Consider the following 19283-nt stretch of genomic DNA (forward strand, 5'->3'; position numbering starts at 1 on the left):
CACATGATGTAGAATCAGCCTGTCTGGGTGCAGAGCACTATACATCGCATGAGCCAAACTAACATTCAACAGACACTTTCAGAAGCAGTCTGAAAGCAACTTTCCTATTGCATGCACCTGTTGTCAGTCTTGCATGCATATCTCAGGATATTATTTTATCTCCATAAACCCCACCTCTGCAGCATTAGTGCATCAACAGGCTTTACTAAAACCCTTTATAACTCAATGGGTTCCTGGTGTTTTTGAAAGGGGGCTGTTGATGCTGTTAATTTGTTCCGCTTTCCTTCCTTTAACTACAAGTATTTAAAAAAAAATATAGGGCCATAACAATACGAATTATAAACACAAGATCTCCAATTATACATGTAAAAAAAATTTAAATATACTTTGTGAAATGTTTTGTTGTAGCACTGGAGGGCATGAATATAGATTTTGTTGTATTTCCATTTTTCTTTCCTTTCATTCCTTTATTTATTTATTTATATCTATTGCACCAGTAACTCGCAAGTTTCGGGGCGCAGATACATGAACATGTATGAACAAAATATGAAATGACAAGACAGTGTCTGTGTGCTTAGTGCATGTGATTGGAAGTGCCAATGTGTCGGTTTTCATTGAAGAGATGGGTCTGCGCCATATTACGGAAGCGTAGGTAGTTGGCTTCTTTTCTTATGTTGGAAGGCGGATTGTTCCAAAGGCCTGCTGTGATAATCAGGAAGGATTTACCCAGTCCAAGCTTGCGTTTGTGTGTGGTCACCACCATCCTGGTTTGGTCCGTAGATCTTAATCTGCAGATGGGTGTGTATGTGTGTACTTTAAATAAGTAACGCATATATACCAAAAGACCAAAGCAAAATTAAATGTTCTGCAAAATAAAAATGACAATTCCATGTCAAACCTTGTGTAATTTACTTTTGTGTAATGTTTTGGGTATGGATGACTCAAGCAAGAGTTTACATTACAAGATTAGAAGACCTGTCTCTCCTCAAGCTCGACTCTGCTCCAAGCACAAGCCTCCAGTTGTAACTCTACATCACCAGAAGTTGCCTGTCCAACCTCAAGAGAGGGCCCACCTCTTGTTACCTGGTGGAGATGGGAAAACAATAGCAATAACAGCCATTCAATTGGTCTCATCCTGGTTCCTCATCTGCCTCCCTGACCCACTATAATAGACATTACTTTTTTTTTTAACTTTCTTTATTCGGTTTTATTTATTGACAGATGCGGGAGTTGATAAGGACACTGCAAAGAAGTTAGTAGACCTTACTTTCAAAGCCTGACCCTATTATCCTCTATGACCCGGAATTATGTCAAAGTGCTTGTGAAATATTTAATATATTTAATAGCAGAGGCTGAAAGAGTGGAGTGGAGAGTTTCAGTGCACCGCCAAGAAAGGCAACATCTCTGCTACCAAATCACAGGCTATCAAGTAGTCCGTCTTTAATCACCAATGAGTATACTTTCTATCTTCCCAAAGCCACACCTTAGACCATATGAAAAATGATTAGGAGCAGGTTGTTGCCGGGACCTTCATGGATACTGGGAAGAAATGTCACGATTGTCATAAGCTCGATTATGTCGCTGTTCTGACCGAGTTGTGCTCATGCTGTGGGATGTTTTTACCCATGCATCCAAGCCCTACCATAAAACTGTGCATTACTGGCATTGAAAACATCATGATGGCCAGAACTCCCCAGAGAGTGCACAGGGAAAACATGAAGAATAGGCTGCCACCCATTTTTACCTATGTTGTGAGCACAGGAGGGCACTGCCTAAAACCACCATTGGGCTACACACAAAGTAGCCTGAAACCATTGGGAATGGCAATGCTGATTGCCAAAAGCGCCCCAGAACTGTGGGGAATTCATTTTCTTAATGTCAAAAATGGATGCAATACTGGTGCTCACCACTTTCAGAAAGCCGGCGTTTTAAAACCACCAGACTTTTGTGTAAAACTGACCAAATGAACCCAAACCAGGCCAAGGAAAGACTTGCTAAGAGGTGGATACAATGTAAAACTATATTCTGAAATGACTTGAAGGAAGTAATCATTTAATGTATATATAAAAAATAGCTGGGGATGTCAGCAGCTTAAGTGAATTTGGGTTTAAAGCCACTAAAATCGAAATGTTTAGAATAAATGAGTGACCTACTTGCGAGTGTCACATAGGTTGCAATTGTTTAAATGTCATAGTTCTGAACTTAGAATCAGCATTCTAGCTGCATGTGCAAAAATTGTAAGTTGGATTTGAATGTAAAAAACTGGGAACTAAAGTGACATTTAGCTGAATTCTGCCTGACAACTACCCCCGACAGGAGTTGAACTGGCTCAACAACTCTTCCCAGGCCTGGCTGCATCCTGCTGCCCCACCAAAAGGAGGTGACACCTCTCTGATTGAATTGGGGGAGTGGTACCTGCAGACTGCAGGAAGTTGAACAAAGCCCTGTCCTGGACTCAGGCAAATGTTATATTGGGGGGGTCGAAAAATGGCTTCCTCTTGGGAGAAACTGGGAGGGGCAGTACCTGTGAGGGCAAGCTGAGCTTGGGGGAAGTGGATAAACCAGAAATTCCACCATGTGCTTTGGAAAACCACACCCCTTTGCGGCCAGAGCATGATTTTAAAAAGATGGATAATTCACAGTGCGGACTTGTCAAAATTATATAAACAACATAATCATTCTTGGGATTTTTCTGTGCACATTTTAAGAGGTGTTAGGACCCTGTGGTATGTTCTTGGGGATAGTAGCGGAAAAAAAGGTTGTTACTCCAAATATATGCATGTTAAAAATCTGACACTTTATCATCTGAAACCCATATCCCTGGTGCACATTTGTGTAAAATCTGGAAAGATTTAGAGGTCGTTATCTGGATGAAAAGGGGAGAATTCTTTCATAAGTGGACACGCCATCGTACAAAGACAGGGATCGGATGGTTTGGTGCTACAGAAAATATGTTAACTGGACCTATAATATTAGAAAAAAAGTACATAGATAAATATGTATTTGGGTCAGAAATAGATTTGTGTGCAATTTGACAAGGGGAGGTTCCTCTGACCATAAAACCTACAGCATCACTCTGACACTCCATTTCTTTCCCCCAATCAAGGGAGAGAGGAAAGCTTGGCCAATGATAAGTGAGAGGGGCAGGCTTAGCTAGGCCCAGGCACCCACCCATTTTCAAAATGCATAAAAGGAACATTGAAACCCAGGTAGAGACATTCACTTTCCACTTTCTTGCGGGACGCTTTGCCGGGAGACTTCAGACTTCACATCTAGAGATCCAGACTTCAAATCCATCAATCTCCAGAGACCAGAAATTAACTCCAGAATTTGTAGCAGAGAGGCCTGAATCCACAAGCTGAATCCTCTTCAGCAGGCCTCAAAACCAACCAAACTATTCAACAGCCGGGCGAGCTGTTTGAATCCTTTGCCAAGAACTTTTTCAAGAACCTGTAGCAGTATCCAGAAAGCAGTGCTGTATCCAGAACCAGAGAGAACCAGAGACCAGATCGCTGTGAAAAACTGCTAGCAGAAGTCCAGCCAATCCTGACCCGATCGGTGACGAAGTCGCATTCCTGTCCAAAATCTAGTGTGAGTACCGAGCTAGCACTGTGCCAAAACCAATCTCTTAGTTTAAAATAATCTAATCCAAACTATTCTAGCCTATTAGAACTGCCTCCTAGAATCGTGTCATTCTGTCATCTTTAAAACTGAAAACTGTCATCTGTCATTCTGAGCTTTAAAATTTCAAATCCGAAAAACTACCTTATCTCCGGAACCGTTTGGGCAAGGAGCGAGTTTTAACTGTCATCTTAAAGCTAAGATTCTAAGCTTTCCAACGAGCCTAGAACCGACTTCCTACTCCTTATGGTGCCTCCGTAATTGCGCTTGACGCACGCAACTTAATTTGCAGCGATTTGACATTTTGCTTAATTTCAGCCACGTGTAAAAATATTTGTCCTTGCTTTCCTTGCTGAAATTCGTGTGCAACCTGACAATCATTCATAGAGCATTGCTAAAGTGATCCTGAATTAATTTAAGTATCTCTCACTCACCCTGGACCCCCTATAGGAAATTAAAAGCAATTTTAGCACATTTTTCAATTCATTGTTATTACATTCTAAGCATTTTGGGCCTGTGTTTAAAACTCCCACCTGTTTCGTCTAAGCTTGCTAGGGGGGAACTGAATTATATTGTTTGCATTCCTGAGAACTGTATGCTCTCCTTTTCATCTCCTTACATTGCATAGAGGGGGAGTGAATTGTTCAAGAAAAAGTGATCATATTATCTTTTGGTTGAAATCATATCAAGGTTATTTCTGTGTTGTATTCTGTCTCACCTTGCCTTTCCTTGAACCATATAAAGCATTCTCTGCCACCTTATTCTTCTGTTCCTATTCATAAGTTACCAAGAACTGTGCAACTGTAGGATTACCTACTGCTGATTACTGATCATCCTCACAAGTGTGCTATCAAATATTAATTCATTATAAAAGTGTGATAGATATATATTGTTTAATTTCAAATAAACCCTTCAAATTTGCAAAACAAACCTACTTCTTGGCTCAGTGGGGTCAGGGGAATTCTAAGAGAGGGGTGTTATATAAGGGTTGTCATCCAGAGTAAACGAACTGGACATAAAAATATATTAATAAGGGTTTCCCTCAGCATCCCAGACTAGGCATTGATTTGGCTGTAGTGTTGAATTGAATCCGCTTACAATGCTTTGATGGGGCGGTTCCCACTCACGAAAGGCTCAGATTAATGGCAGGTGATGTCCTTGAGCCTGTCGGATCCAAGGTGATTGTCCCAGGCTGTAATGGGAACCCAGACAAAATTGTTGTTTCCACTCACTCTTGATTCCGGTCCACAAAGAAGCCAAAACCATTCCCATGGTGCTGTCAATCTCACATCAGAGGTACAGAGACCCAGAAACGGTCTGATCCCCCAAACCTGACTTCGGGCCATGGTGAAGCTGCCAGACACTATTCCTATGTTACTGTGTATGCTAACTCAGAGGTCCTGGAAAAATCTGTTTCCCCTGAAATGTCTTCTGCATCCCACAGAGGCCCTGCACACTACCCAATGCAAGGGTCCAGCATTTCTGTTAGGGAGAAGAGGTGGGAAAACAATAGCAATGGCCACTCTTGTTCCCAAAACCAAATGTTCATGTCAATGGAGAGGGGCTAACAATCTGACACCTGTTCACTGAGTATCACCCTGGTTCAACTTCTGCTTTGCTGTCCCGGTGAAGTAGTAAACACTTTCAAGCCCCTGATAAATCAGACTATAGCTATGAGGAGGAGGATGCATGTGTTCCTTGGAACTCAAAGGAAACTTGGAAATAATGACGTCATAAACATAGGATCAACCATCTCACAGCTGTGACAGTGTCCTGCTTGCTCATGCACTGATGTGGTGGTACCTTCTCATGGAAGGGTAATTAACACTTTAAAGCACTCCCCCTAACCCAGAAATCTCAACTGAAAAATGTGCCTCATTACATGTCCGGCGGTAACCCTGCCGGTGCTATTGGCGGGTTGCCGCCGGGCTTGTAAGATTTAACACTTGTGGCTTGCCAGTTACACCGGGGGATTACAAATCCGGCATTCCGAAAGGTCACGCGCCAGTAAATTGGATTTCCCCATTCCCATTGAGTCCCATACCAGGCATTTGGGCTCTGCAATGCCACATTTGGATATTTACACTGAAGTGGCCATTCACTGATATGTGAATCCCTAAAGAAAGGGCACATTGTGATTGCATGCTGCATCAGGGGACATGTGACTGCCCATGGGAACATCCCTTCTGACAGTGACAAGGAAGTGGAAGAAAGTGCACATGCAGGATGTACCCATTCAGATGAACAGGATAGGCTGATCACCATTGTTAGGAAAGATTTCTCTTTATTGCATCTTTTCCTTCCATCTTCATAGAACCCCCAAGCTCTTTGGTTTTACTTTTTAATCTGACCTGTACTTTTTGCAGTGCAGTGAAGTCTGAAGCTTCACTACACTGACTTTTGCTCATATGTCATGGGGAATCTCACATGTCCTTAAGGCTGTCAGTACTGGGAGACCTTGTTTCCCTTAGTCGTGTTACTGTGTTACTACTTTTGGTTACTTGTGTGTCACTTGTGGTAACTGTTTATCATTGTACAATGCAGCTTACACTGCAGTACAATGGGGTGCATTTTAGTTTTGTCCTAGACTAACACTCAGAGGATGTTTGGTTACTCTAGGTGTGCTAAAAGGATAAGCTGGTGGCAGCAGGGCCTTTTTCACACTTTTGGGGAATTTTCGTTTAGGCTTACCGCATTTACCGTGTTTGGATACTAACTGTGGCTACTGGTTAAACATGGGCGTGCCACAATATTTTTCGCTTGTCCTTTTGCCATCATGTTCTTTAGCCTTCTTCCTGGCCTGAGAGGCCAGGAAAATCCTTATAAGGACTTCCAGTGCCCTGGAAAGCAAAAGCTTTTGGCGGTCTACTGGAGGGCTGAGTGTGTTTGCTGACAAGATGTGGGCTGGGACTGTCTGGTCCCAATCCCAAAACCCGTTTCAGTGTGTCTGAGTGGTATGCATGGATGTTCCTGCCAGTGGTCTTGATTGGTCCACTGCTGGGGTGTGTGTGTGTGGGCTAGACCTGCTATTGGCTAGTGGGTGTTTCAGCTCTTAACTGGATTTTAGGATAAGAAGAGGACCGCTGCACCCCTACTTCAAAGATCCTGGAGAAACCTGAAGGAGCCAAAAATCCTATCCAGCTGAAAAACACGCGAAGAAACCTGAAACCTGACTGAAAGAGGCCTGGTGACCAACTTCTGTTGGTGTCCTGGAGGAGCCCTGTCTTGCTTGTAATCTTTAGCAGTGCTGCAAAGGAGCTGCGACCCTTGGAATGGAGAGACCATCCATTCCTGACGTCTGCTCTGTGCCCTGCAAAAGGAAGCCTTCGGAAGTGCCCTGGAAACATCCTGTGGCTGACCAGCTTCAATATTGAGCAACCCTGCTGCCGGCGTCACCATTTCGAGTTCCGACTTGGAACTTGGGGAATCCTCAGCTGGCACTATGAGACTGACATCTACGAAACTTCGGTATCCTAGCATTGAGGTGACCTGAGATAGGAGGGAAAGTCTAACCACGGCTGCTGAGTCCCTTTGCGTCGCCGTGCTGCAGTGACCACCATCTGAAATTGCTTACCTGACCCGAGTCCAGTCCTGAGAGGGGTCCTGCATCCTGTTTTGCTGCAATCTTCCACCAAGAGTTCTTGCAACAGTGAAAGACACCAACCAGAGATCAGTTAGAACCTGCAAGCCCTGTGAATCGAGGACTGTGACTTTCAGCGGGGAAAAGCAACCTTGGACCCCCTTCCTTTGTCCTGCCAAGTCTGGGGAAGAATCAGAGTACAGGGGGTAAGTTACACGGGTTCTTAGCTACCCCTTTACTCCCATTATAAGTCAATGGGCTTATAGTAAACCTTTATTCTAACAATGTTGGCCTTGCCATTGCTTGCTTGTGCAAGACCTCGGAAAGTTGGGATTACTTTTGGTAGTTAGTTTTACTTGTACCCTAACCATAAAAACCCGTCACTGGACCCCAGAGACCCAACCTGCATTTCTTCCTGCTTCAAAGTTTCTGAGGAACGTTTTCCTGAACTATTGGGCAAAAGGCCCAGACAGCTTAGGGCTAGACAATTTTAGTGAGGGATCATCTCTTTGGACCTTGAGTGCATAATATCAATCTAACCTTTCCTTTGCAGGAGTTTTTGATGTGTATTATGCCCTATAAGAAGTGACTGTATGTAGGTATCTATTGATTATTAGTGTTGTCTGATAACTGTACTTGCTAGTAGTCATTTTTCACAGTGTGTTTTGGTCAATAAATAACTGTATTTGTATACATCCTGTCTAAGTGTAATTTGTGATTCCCATTGTGTGACTTCATTGTGGACCCTTCATAAGCTCATCACCTCTGAAGACCTCAGCCTAGACCGCCTGGCACTGCTACCTGAACTGGTTTGGCTACAGCTCCCCAGAGTTGACCCTTTCCAATATAGGTTGGCCTTCTATGAATCTGGCCACCAGGCCAGAGTATAGAAAATCAGTCCTAACAAGCATGCAGCAGTTTATGGACAGTTTCTTTGAACTCCTGTGAGGGGCCGATTGGTGATGACATGAGGTAAACCAATGGCCATCTGATAATTGGGGAGTGTGGTAGTATTTGTGTCATGTCCACATAATCAATTGCATGGAGCAGAACAATTGTACATGTGTCCTTATTGAGGCATATGTGATGGTGGGGATTTTGATAAATTCATAGACACACACTTTAGTGCCTCATTTGCAAGTCTGGTTTATAGGGATTGCTATGTCGTCAGAAGCATGTTGATGGAGAGCATATATTAGCTGAGCAAATATGTAAGAATGCAGTCAGCTACATGCTCTGCAACGTGCTTACAAAGTTTGGAATGTGGCACATATGTGTCAGGCAGAAGCTTAACCAAAGTGGCTATGCAGTATGGACATGGGCTCAACTTTTTGGTTGTTCCTCATTAGATAACACTACATGCATGTTCCAGTATCTCCCTACTATGTTTTTCTGACTAATGTATCTGTGCCATCACTGTGCTCATGAAGGTCTACCGACCCAGGGAACAGGTTACCCACTACTTGACAACGAAATTATACAAGCAAACCAACTTCAGATGGACTATGTCCCCCACAATGCCTTTCTTTCCCAATTGGAAAACCAGAATGGATCAGGGAAATTACGTTATGTCTTCAAGGGCAAGGATACCATAGGAAAACCATTCAAGGACAGGAGGGCCCTGAGTGAAACTTGAATACCCAAATAGCCCCCTAAATCAATGTCCTTCCAACAGCAGCTTAGAGGGATATCTTCCACACAAGCAGCATGTCCAGAAAGTCCATGCACCAAGAGTTTCAAAATGGCCACAAGTGCACTTATAGATTTAGCCCAGCCCTTCTGCCTCATTATGACTGTTTGAAAGTGAGCCTAGCCAATCCCATCGCTCGCAACCTTCCTTTTTACTGCTGCAGACCATCAGCCCTAGTTCCAATCAGGGTGAGGGGGCATGTTACTGCATAGGCCAGGCAGCCCACTCCAGTGTGGTGGCTGAAAGGAGCAGGTGGCTCCCCTTTGGAGACGGCTTCAGCTGGAACACTGCTCGAGATGAGAGGTGCTGACGAGACATTCAGGACTGGAGAGTGCTGCAGAGCGGAGCTGGAGGGGTGGCAGAAGAAGAGAGATGGGGGTGACTTCTTTAGAAGTCAAGAAAGTGTTGAGCGATAAAGGGGAGAGAACGAAGGGAACGTGGAAGTAAAACAAGACATTGAGTGGAAGGCAGTGGTAAGAACGGGGGAACAGAGAGAGGAAATGAATTTAGGAGTAAAGTGTCAGAATATGAATTCACCAGAGGGAAGGAGGGTGCACATACAACCCTGGGGTTGAAGGAAGGAGTGACATTAGAAGCCTGGAGGGGAGAAGGAAGCCCCGGAATGGAGTGGAAATCTGCAACAATAACTAACGAAGCAGAGGAGGTGGTTAGACTATAGGGGAAGAAGGTTTTTACATCAAGAGAAAAGGTAGAGTACCGGACTAGGTTGTAGTAAGGAGGCAGAGATGAGGGCGGATGAGGTAGGTGAGAGTGAGGAGTCTAAGGACAAGACTTCTTCCGGTGAGGAGAGTGTAGACGACTAGCCAGAGGTTGATGTGGAGTGGAAGAGGAAAAAGAAAGCCGTAAAGAAAGGACTAATAAAGTTAATGAAACATTTAAATATGTGTGTGCGTTTCTGGATATAAATATAGATCTTGTAAAACTGTTAAACCCTACCTTATACACTTCCTAAGATATCTGATTCCTTGCCTCTTACTCTATAAAATACAAAATTCAATCATGTTTTGTTATAGCCTCAGCTAAAGTCAAATGAATCTTTCATAAACTCACTCGAGCATTGCTACTTAGATTTAGCTCACACATACATACAAACCACCACCACCTCACTCCTTCTCTCTAAGGTTTACCACCAGTGACTGATGTAGTGCTCTGGAAGCTGGTCCCTCATATAAGCAGCCAAATCTGGCTGCTAAATTTCATTAGCCGAATGTCCTAAAAGATTGAAAAACTCAAGTGATTCTGAATTTCGTCTGAACTAATTCGGCCAGGATTAATCATAGGTCGGACTTACCCAGTGCTGCTCCCAGTGCACACCCTAAGCCCCTTTTGATAAGTGCTTCTTCACTTGCTGCATGATAACTGGAATAGCAAACATGGATCCGTCTTGACCTTTGTTAATCTGGTGACTCCTTTAGAGAGACATTCGTATCAGTGTATATTACTACTGCTTTTGATGTTTAACGCTTAAAAAGAGGTAAACAAATGAATCCCATTGCTGCCTTCCCGTTAGAGATATGTTAATGGCCATCCAGAGGATTTCTCCAATGGTATCCAGTGATAATAGAGAATATAATGACAGGGAATGCTATAACAGGGGAACACAATCAGAGAAAAAAACATCAAACATTTTAAAAAATATATATGGGGGGTGGGGTAAGGAGGTAAAACGGGAATTGGGTTGGGGTTGGTTTAAACACATAGAGAAATGGGAGTTCGGGAGGAAGACACCATCAAAAATCAAAAAAAGATTCAATATGTTTTCACTGTTATTGTTTTCGCTGAAAAAACATTCTCTGTTATGTATTCCCTGTAATCACATTGAACCTTCTCCAACATGAGCCTGGTGATGAGAGCTGTTTGGTTATGTTCTGTTCTGTTCTGTTCTATTAGGTTCCATAACACACTCTGCTCTGCTTCCAATTGCATGGCACGACACAACTCCAGAAGCCTGTGGTAATAATCTCGTGAATTTTGTATTGGGGGTTTATAGGCAGCAATACACACTCTCTACTGTTCTGCAGCACAGTGCTGAGGTCCCTTTATTATTGGACTAGAGTTTTTGGCTGCATCTGTGCAAGTCTGGTCGGTATTATGGCAACTGTGACCGTGCACAAGAGCAGAATGCAGCTTCCATTGCGCATGAGCTGGCAATATGAACAGCACAAACCTTCTAATGTATGTGCATGGATAAAGCACAACCTCAAGGGGGTTATTAAGAAAGGTGTGAGACCTAGAGAATTCATGGTTATCTCCAAACCAGAGCAAAGCCAGGGATCTGGTTTTGATATGAGTGCCAAACATAAGCTGAGCTAGCTAAATTATACCTGTTAGATATTGATAGAGAAATATTGATAGAGAAAAATGTGTAGGTAGTGCAAGCATCGGCACACACCAAGTACACCACTGGAACCGTACCTACCTCCAAAACACAAAACCTCTCGTTGGAATCCTGCATTCCCTCCTCCATAGCCATGAACGCTACCTGCCGTCCTTCCTCCTCACCTCACTGCCCCACAGAAAAAGACCTGCCTGGCACCCATCCTACCCACGATCACAACAGAAGACCCCACCTGGCACCCTGCTTTCCGACCACAAACAGCACAAGATCTCTACCTAGAATGTTGCCTCAACAGCTCCATAAGTATAATCCCTACCTTGCGTCTTGCATCCTTACCCCTAACAACAAAAGACTCCAAACCTCCAATCCTGCATCCTCACCCTCAGAAGACAAAATCCCTACCTGGGGCCCTGTCTCCCCACCCATCCACAACAAAAGACCCATACCTGGCGTCCTACCTCCACACTCCCAGCATAAGACCCTACTGGGCATTCTACCTCCCCACTCCCGCCAACAAAAAACTTCTAGCGGGCATCCTGCCTCCCCACCCTCACAACAACAGATACCTATCTGACATCCTGCCCTCCAACGTCAGTACCACAACACCCCTGCCTCGTTTCTTCGCTTCCTGCGTTCCTCCCCCTCCACACCCTCCAAAACTACCATGTTGACGAGGATGGGTCCGTCATTTGAATTAGGGGGCAGGGAGGCTAGAAGAGATGGGAAACTGCGACTCCATTGACGCATCGTGTTAAGAGGGGAAAGCATCTCAGAAACACTGTTACTCAACTCACCACGTCTTTCTTCTCACGCCCCAAACACCTCAGCCAATTCTGGGTTGAGAGTGGTGAGACAGAAAGTCAGACACACACCCTCCCCCCCCCCCCCCCCATTCTGGAAAGATATTTAGGTCCTTATTCACAGAATGTTTTTCAAAGGGGTTTTGCCATTATAAAACGCTTCCATGAATTAGGCCCCAAGTATTGTGTTTTTATTTTTTATTTCGGCAGTAGCACGAGAAGGATGGGTTCGGCCCATGTTTCCAGCAGCTAGTGGCCCAATTGGCTCGCCCAGCTGTAGCCATTAAAAAACCCAACCTGCATGGAAGCAATGCAGATCTTCCATAGCCCCACCATTTTACTATATATACATAACTGACTTATGTTATGGAGCCAAAATTGTGCGCCTTTTTCCCCTAGTGTATCTGTGTCAACATGGCGCCGGCGTGGTAGACGTTGAGATGTATAGGACCTCTGGTTTGCATTACAATACTTCAAACGTATCCTTATTGCCACACTTTGAAACTCGCGCCTATTATAATCAGCAGGGACCTTTCTATGCTATTCATGCTAATTCTACACCACTCAGAGGCCCTGAAATACCATAATTGTATATACGATTCACCTCAAATTACGTTAAGTGCTTCCCCATAACGTTTCTCGATTCCCCCACCTCAGAACCGCAGCGCCTCATCCGACCGCGGGTTTCATGCTGCCGCTCAGCCCAGGCAAAACATTTTTTTAAATAAATCATAATCATTAAACCGTGAAAGGCATTTATACACGCAGGAGCCTCGTGGCCATCACATATTTCTCTCTATCGATATTTGGCGGATGTGAAGAGGTTTTCGGCTCCCTGCGTGCTATTTTTCAGGTTAACACTTTGCAATTCCCCTGCGAGCCGGCAACGTCTTGACTGCGCGCTCCTGTTGCAGGCTTGCGATCTGTGCAAACCGCCGCCTTTCAAGCGGACAGCTTTACGGGCTGATTTACGGGCCACATAAAATTCACATTGCTAAACTGTTTAGCTGACCTCTTTCTTTAGTTTCCTTGACATTAATCATAGGGAAGCATTTTATTTTCTTTCTTGTGGATTTAATGATGTCCGGGCCATGATACATTCGCCGAGGTCGCTCAGACTTTCCTGTCACAGAAAGCACGACGGTTTAAAGTGCCCTAAGAAACACACGTACAACCCCTTTCATCCATTGGCGTTTACACTTCACAAAGTTCGCTTCTTTGTATGTCAAGGGTTTGCCAAGTCTTAAAACGACTATTTATACAAGTACGTTACTTTCCTATCAATTAACACCCACATATGTAATAGCCTAGTGGTCTCCAAAATAATCAGTCACATATATTGACATATAGTTGATACTTGAGAACTCTTATATTTGCGTTAACGATTCTTGGGTGCTTTTTTACAGCAATCAAGAACGCACCGAAGAAATGACCTCTTGAAATACATGTTTGATTGCAGTAGTCGACGAATATTTGACACCGGTTCATAAGATTTCAGCTGACAAATTCTTCAATTCCAAGCAAAGAATTGTCGAACATTTACCAGAGTTTTCCACTAAATGAAACTGGCAAATACCTGTAGATCATTGCCTGCCGAAGGGGATCTCTCACAGAAATTAATTGCATGCCGCATAACATGACCACCGGGCGAGGGGTGGTGAGGGGCGTGGCACAAGACGTATTGTTTTGTTATGAAGGGTGCGAAAACAAATGTTTACCTTTACCTTTTGGCTGGGGGCAAAACTATGGGGAAATAACATCTGATTATTATGAGATATTCCAAACCATTATCACGTGGTATTTAAAAATTTAACACTGAGGTATTTTCCAAATATCACATAAGGTAAATACCACATTCAGTATGGGTGGTTAACGTTTAAAACCAGATTTATGCCAAATAACACTCTTTTTACTGATCTCATTATTCTCGTCAACATGGCATTTGTAGTGTAAATAGGAATGGCTCTTACATCAGGATATAAAGATTAATAACATATAAAGTCATCACATACGTTTTACAGTATGCACAAAACATGTACATCAAACCCTCAGGCACTTTGTAATGCACGCAGGACACACCACATTAACAGGTAACAAGAGTCGGCACATGTGGATTTGCAAGCAACTTGATGAGAGAGTCCCTAGAATGGCCCTTCTGTCCCCCATACACATAACAGCCTGAAGAATGAGAAACGAGAGATGCCAGTTGCTGTTTGGCGAGACCCCTGGAGGGCCAGTACATTCTTCATATGTGAGCAGATATTCTCTTAGACAACCCTTCAAAACCTATCCAACTGACGTCTTCACGGATACAGATGCCACATCACTGTAACAGGTTGACTAATGATAAATATCCAGCTGTGCTGATGTCATTAGCCATGAGGCCAACTCGCATCCCTGCACAAGTTACACAGACACGCACATGCACACACGAAGAACATGCATACACAGTTCCGTAGACAGAGGACAGATACATGAACATACGGCCAGAAGCTTTTTTTCCTTTCACTAGCCAAACGCAGAAACGCAAGAAACAAAGAGTCACACAGAGCAAGCTTGCAGCCGCTTATTGCAGCTAACCATATGGAACTTCAGGCACATATAAGGAACCTGGAAGAGCCGAATACTACTAACCTCAAGAGAAACCAATAGAATATATTTATATATATATATACATATATAAACCATAGATAGTAATGAAATTGCATGAGGCCACAGGCCTCAGAATAAGGAACAAAGAGATGCAGTTTCTGCAGCATGAAGCAAATGGCCAGTGCTTGCAGCCAAGGGCAAGGGCAGATGGAACATTCCTGGCTCCCGGGGCAGGGAGCTACCTGCAAAATAAGAGAATAAATCCTCACTAATTGCAGACCGAAAAGCTCAATTTTGCAGTATTCATTCACGTGACTGAGCCAAGCCGAACAATAGCCCGTTACCTGTGGTGGGAAGAGAAGTGGTTCCCAACGAAGACAGATGGAATTGTTACATGTGTTACCCAACAAACATTGCAACCTGCAGGCACTCTCCCAGGCTAGGTGGCTATACCAGTGGCAACAATTGGGACACACAGTCTTTCCTATTACCTTGAGAAGGTACACTGAGTTCTGGGAACAGAGCTGGGTCCCAGGCATGGGGGACCCACTCCAGCCAATCAAGCAGGCCAAATCCTGGGGTGGTGTGTAATGGACAAGGGTCAATGCCCATCCTGCAAGCATGCAGCAATGTAATAGATATTTTTTGGGGAAGTCTCAGGCAACCCCATCTGACATGGAAGGACCAGTTAGGCTACCCATATAGGTGACTTCCATAGGTAACACCACCCAAGTGACCCAATTGAATGCGCTCTTATGTCTTTTGGGCAGAGTTAGCACTTGTGAAGCAATTGTGTAATACAAGCTCATGACACAGGCTCAAGAGCTGTGATTGCCAGAGAATTTGTTTTTTCATGTATGATCCCTGTCTGTTTGGAAAATAAAGGACAGTTCTAACTTGCCCTTGGCTGAGTCCTCCGTCTTTTACATTCCGGCAGAGCAGGGTGAGTGCAGCAACATTTTCTTTCATACTGAGATCCCCCCCCTCGGCCTGTTGTTGAACTGGTGACCGGAAAATTGTGTTTTTTCACTTGTGATTCTCTCCGTTGTCTCGTGTCCCTGCCTTCCTCCTCCCCGCTCCTGTTTCCTCCTTCCGACCTGCCTCCCAACCCGCCCAACCCCCTGATTGGCTTCTGGTTCCTGGAGCTGAGGCCTGTTTGTTTGCTGCTCGCCCACACTCGCCATTTACATTCCGGCAGAGAAGGGTGAGTGCAGCAACATTTTCTTTCAAACTGAGCTGCCCCCCCTGGGCCTGTTGTTGAACTGGGGACCGGCAAATTGTGTTTTTTTTCACTTTGTGATTCCCTCTGTTGTCCCGTGTCCCTGCCTTCCTCCTCCCCGCTCCTGTTTCCTCCTTCCCGCTCGCCTCCCAACCCGCCCACCCCCCCTGATTTGCCTCCCCTCCCCTTATTACTATCCTTCCTATGGCAGGCTCTGCCCGGCAGCCCTCGGCTAAGGGCCCCAGGCAAAGGGTGTCTCCTACTGGTGGCTCACCTGTTGGTGTCTGCAGCCACCCACCCTTCAGCCCTCCTGCTTAACCCCCCTAGTGGAACTCACATTTCCTCTGCAGTTCTACTTGCATAAACCACCTGCTTTTAGTACCGCATTGTGAAACCTAGGCCTTTTCTCCCTCTTTAGGATTCTCAGATTTAGGTGGTTTCCCATTGGTTTTAATTTGCTTGTACCTGCACCACTAACATTGCATTGTTTTTAATTTGCTTGCATCTGCACCACTAAAATTGTACTGTGAAACCTAGGCCTTTTCTCCCTCTTTAGGATTCTCAAATTCAGGTATGTCTTCTCCCCTGTCTTAGAGTGTCGTGTGCTTTTCTGCGCCCACATCCTGAGTACCGTCGTCTTGTCCTATTGCTCTACTCACTTGCCTCTCGCTGTCTTGTCTTGTCTTCTACCTCTGGACCCCTCCTCTCCCGCCTACTCTATGGTGCTCTCTTTCTCCCCTATCTTTTCTAACTGCTTCTCTATTGACTATCCTGCTCTCCTCACTAAGTCTGGTAGGAAAAAGTTTAAAAATTACATCCTGGTCTCCAAACCAGGCCTCCCTATCGCTGACACCTACACCAGTGCCTCCTCCAAAGAAACTCTCACTGACATCCTCTTTGTCGTTCCTTCACCGGATCTAGGGACCCCTCATATGGTCTCTGTGCTCTCTCCCTTCTAATCTTCTACCATTAATGGTGGCACCCATTGGGACACCCTCCTAGCCTCCTTCCCATCCTCTAAGGTCATCATTAATATTTACTCTAATGGGACCGTCTTGGTCCAAGGCCCTCAGGCCAACCTCCATCTCTTTGATAGACGCTTTCCGCGCCTCATCAACATCCTTTCTTCTCCTGCTGTCCCATCTCCCCTTTCCTTGGCTACCTTGCCTTCCCCCTCCCTCTCTGCCCCCTCCCGGGCTCTCTCTACATTTCCACAGGGCATAGCTTTGATCTGTATCCCTCCCAGGAAGTCCTTAAAGGATGGCAACCTTCTCCACATTGCCACTCTTAACTCCTGCTCCGCTGTCAAACATTCCTCTGATATCTGCCGCCTTCTTGAAGAACTTGATGTTGAGGTCCTCGGTCTCACTGAGACATGGTTTACGGCCAGCTCTGTCACCAGCTTTGACACGCTCCTACCAGATGGCTACAAGATCCTCTCCCCTTATTGGCAAAGTGGCCTCCGGTGGAGCTCCTCCTCAGCTCAGGAAGAAGTCCAGCGATTCCTGGAGACAGAGAAAAAAAGAGATTTCATCAGACGACTCCTCAGACTTCCATACAGACTCAGGTGAGGAGAGTGTTGGGGAACTAAACACTACTATGCAAACAGAATCTGAGAGATTGCAACGCCAAAAGGAAAAGGCCACCTTGGAACAATACCAATAAATGGTAAATGCCATACAGGCTTTAACAGCTGAAGTTCAGTCACTAAGAGCTGATAATACTGCTCTAAGGCAACAGGTCCAACAGATTGGACAACAGGCTCCGCAGCGGGATGACAACCGAGGGAAATTACCACCCATCTCACTGTCATGTGGAAAATACGATGGCAATCCGAAGAAGATGAAAGAATTCCTGGATGCCTGTACGGTACATTTTACATTTCGTCCCAAGACCTATGACTTGGTCAGAACTAAGGTGGGGTTCTTGATTTCCAACTTAATCGGAAACACTCTGGCATGGGCCACCCCTCTGGTGATGAGTTCTGACCCAGTCCTCACTAATTATTTTACTTTTGTTCAAAGATTCAGAGAAAGATTTGAAAGACCAGAAGTTTTGTATTCCACCTTTGAGAATCTGCTAGACATCCAACAAGGTTCATCAGACGTCCAGATATACGTCACAGGGTTCCAAAGAATAGTCTCAGAAGCAGGATGGCCCGAGTCTTCTCAACAGGCCATCTTCCGAAGCGGGCTCCATGAAGATATTAAAGATTAGCTGACGAGAGTAGCCAGACCAACTTCCTTCTAAGACTTGGTATCCTTGGTTCTACAAATAGGGGTCTGCATGGCTGAAAGGGAGGCAGAAAAGAAGAAGCCACACACTTACATACCATTTCCAAACCCTCCCTCAGTACCTGAAAAAGGACAAGTGGAAGAATCAATGCAAATAGGAACCGCAAGAGGTCCTCTCTCAATCATTGAACGCAAGAGACCAAAGGACCTTGGTCTATGTATGTATTGTGGTTTGAACATCCATCTGCCACGTGACTGTCGTGAAGTCCCTCCCAGAAGACAGGGAAACTAAAGACACCAACCTTAAACAGGGTAAGGGAAGGGGTGAGCATCGTAAATCCCTGTCGCCCAGCACAGCCTTCAGTCCTAGACAATTGCAGTTTAATGGTAATCAAGATCCAGATAGAATGGAATTGTGGAGATTCAGTGGAGTGTCTAGCCATGTTGGATTGTGGAGCAGCTGGCAATTTCGTGGATGACAAGTGGGCCAGAGAACAACAAATTCCTAGACGCCCTAAAATACGATTTATACCAGTGGAAGGATTAGATGGAACACCACTGACTTCAGGTCCTATTAGCCATGAAACACAGGAAGTAAGGATCAAGATGGCTAACCACCAGGAATACCTCACCTTTGATCTTATCAGGGCGGCACATTTTCCAGTGATATTGGGAATACCCTGGCTAAGAAAGCATAATCCCAACATTGATTGGAGTATGAATACAGTAGACTTCAGATCTCAGTTTTGCAGTCAGCACTGTTTGGTCCCAGAGATTTCGCCACTTGTACAGGTAACACTGCATCCTTCACGCAGTGTCAACATGGTACCTGTTCCATATCAAGAGTTCATAGATGTGTTCACGGACACCCAACCTTTTTGTATTTTGCCACCCCATCGCAAAGAAGATTGTAGGATAGACCTGATTCCTGATGCTGTTATCCCATTTGGAAGGATGTTTCCGTTGTCTCTACCCGAAAAGGAGGCCCTGAGGGAGTATCTCGCTATCAACCTAGAGAACGGTCTCATTAGGGAATCCTCTTCATCAGCAGGGGCTCACCTCTTTTTCATTTCCAAGAAAGGAACAACTGAACTGTGACCCTGTATTGATTACAGAAGTCTTAACAGTCTAACAGTACGGGACAGATGTCAAATGCCATTGATGAAGGACATTATCAAAGCTGTCCAG

This window comes from Ambystoma mexicanum, chromosome 2q, assembly GCF_040938575.1.
Source record: "Ambystoma mexicanum isolate Mex_15411 chromosome 2q, UKY_AmexF1_1, whole genome shotgun sequence".
Lineage (NCBI taxonomy): Eukaryota > Metazoa > Chordata > Amphibia > Caudata > Ambystomatidae > Ambystoma > Ambystoma mexicanum.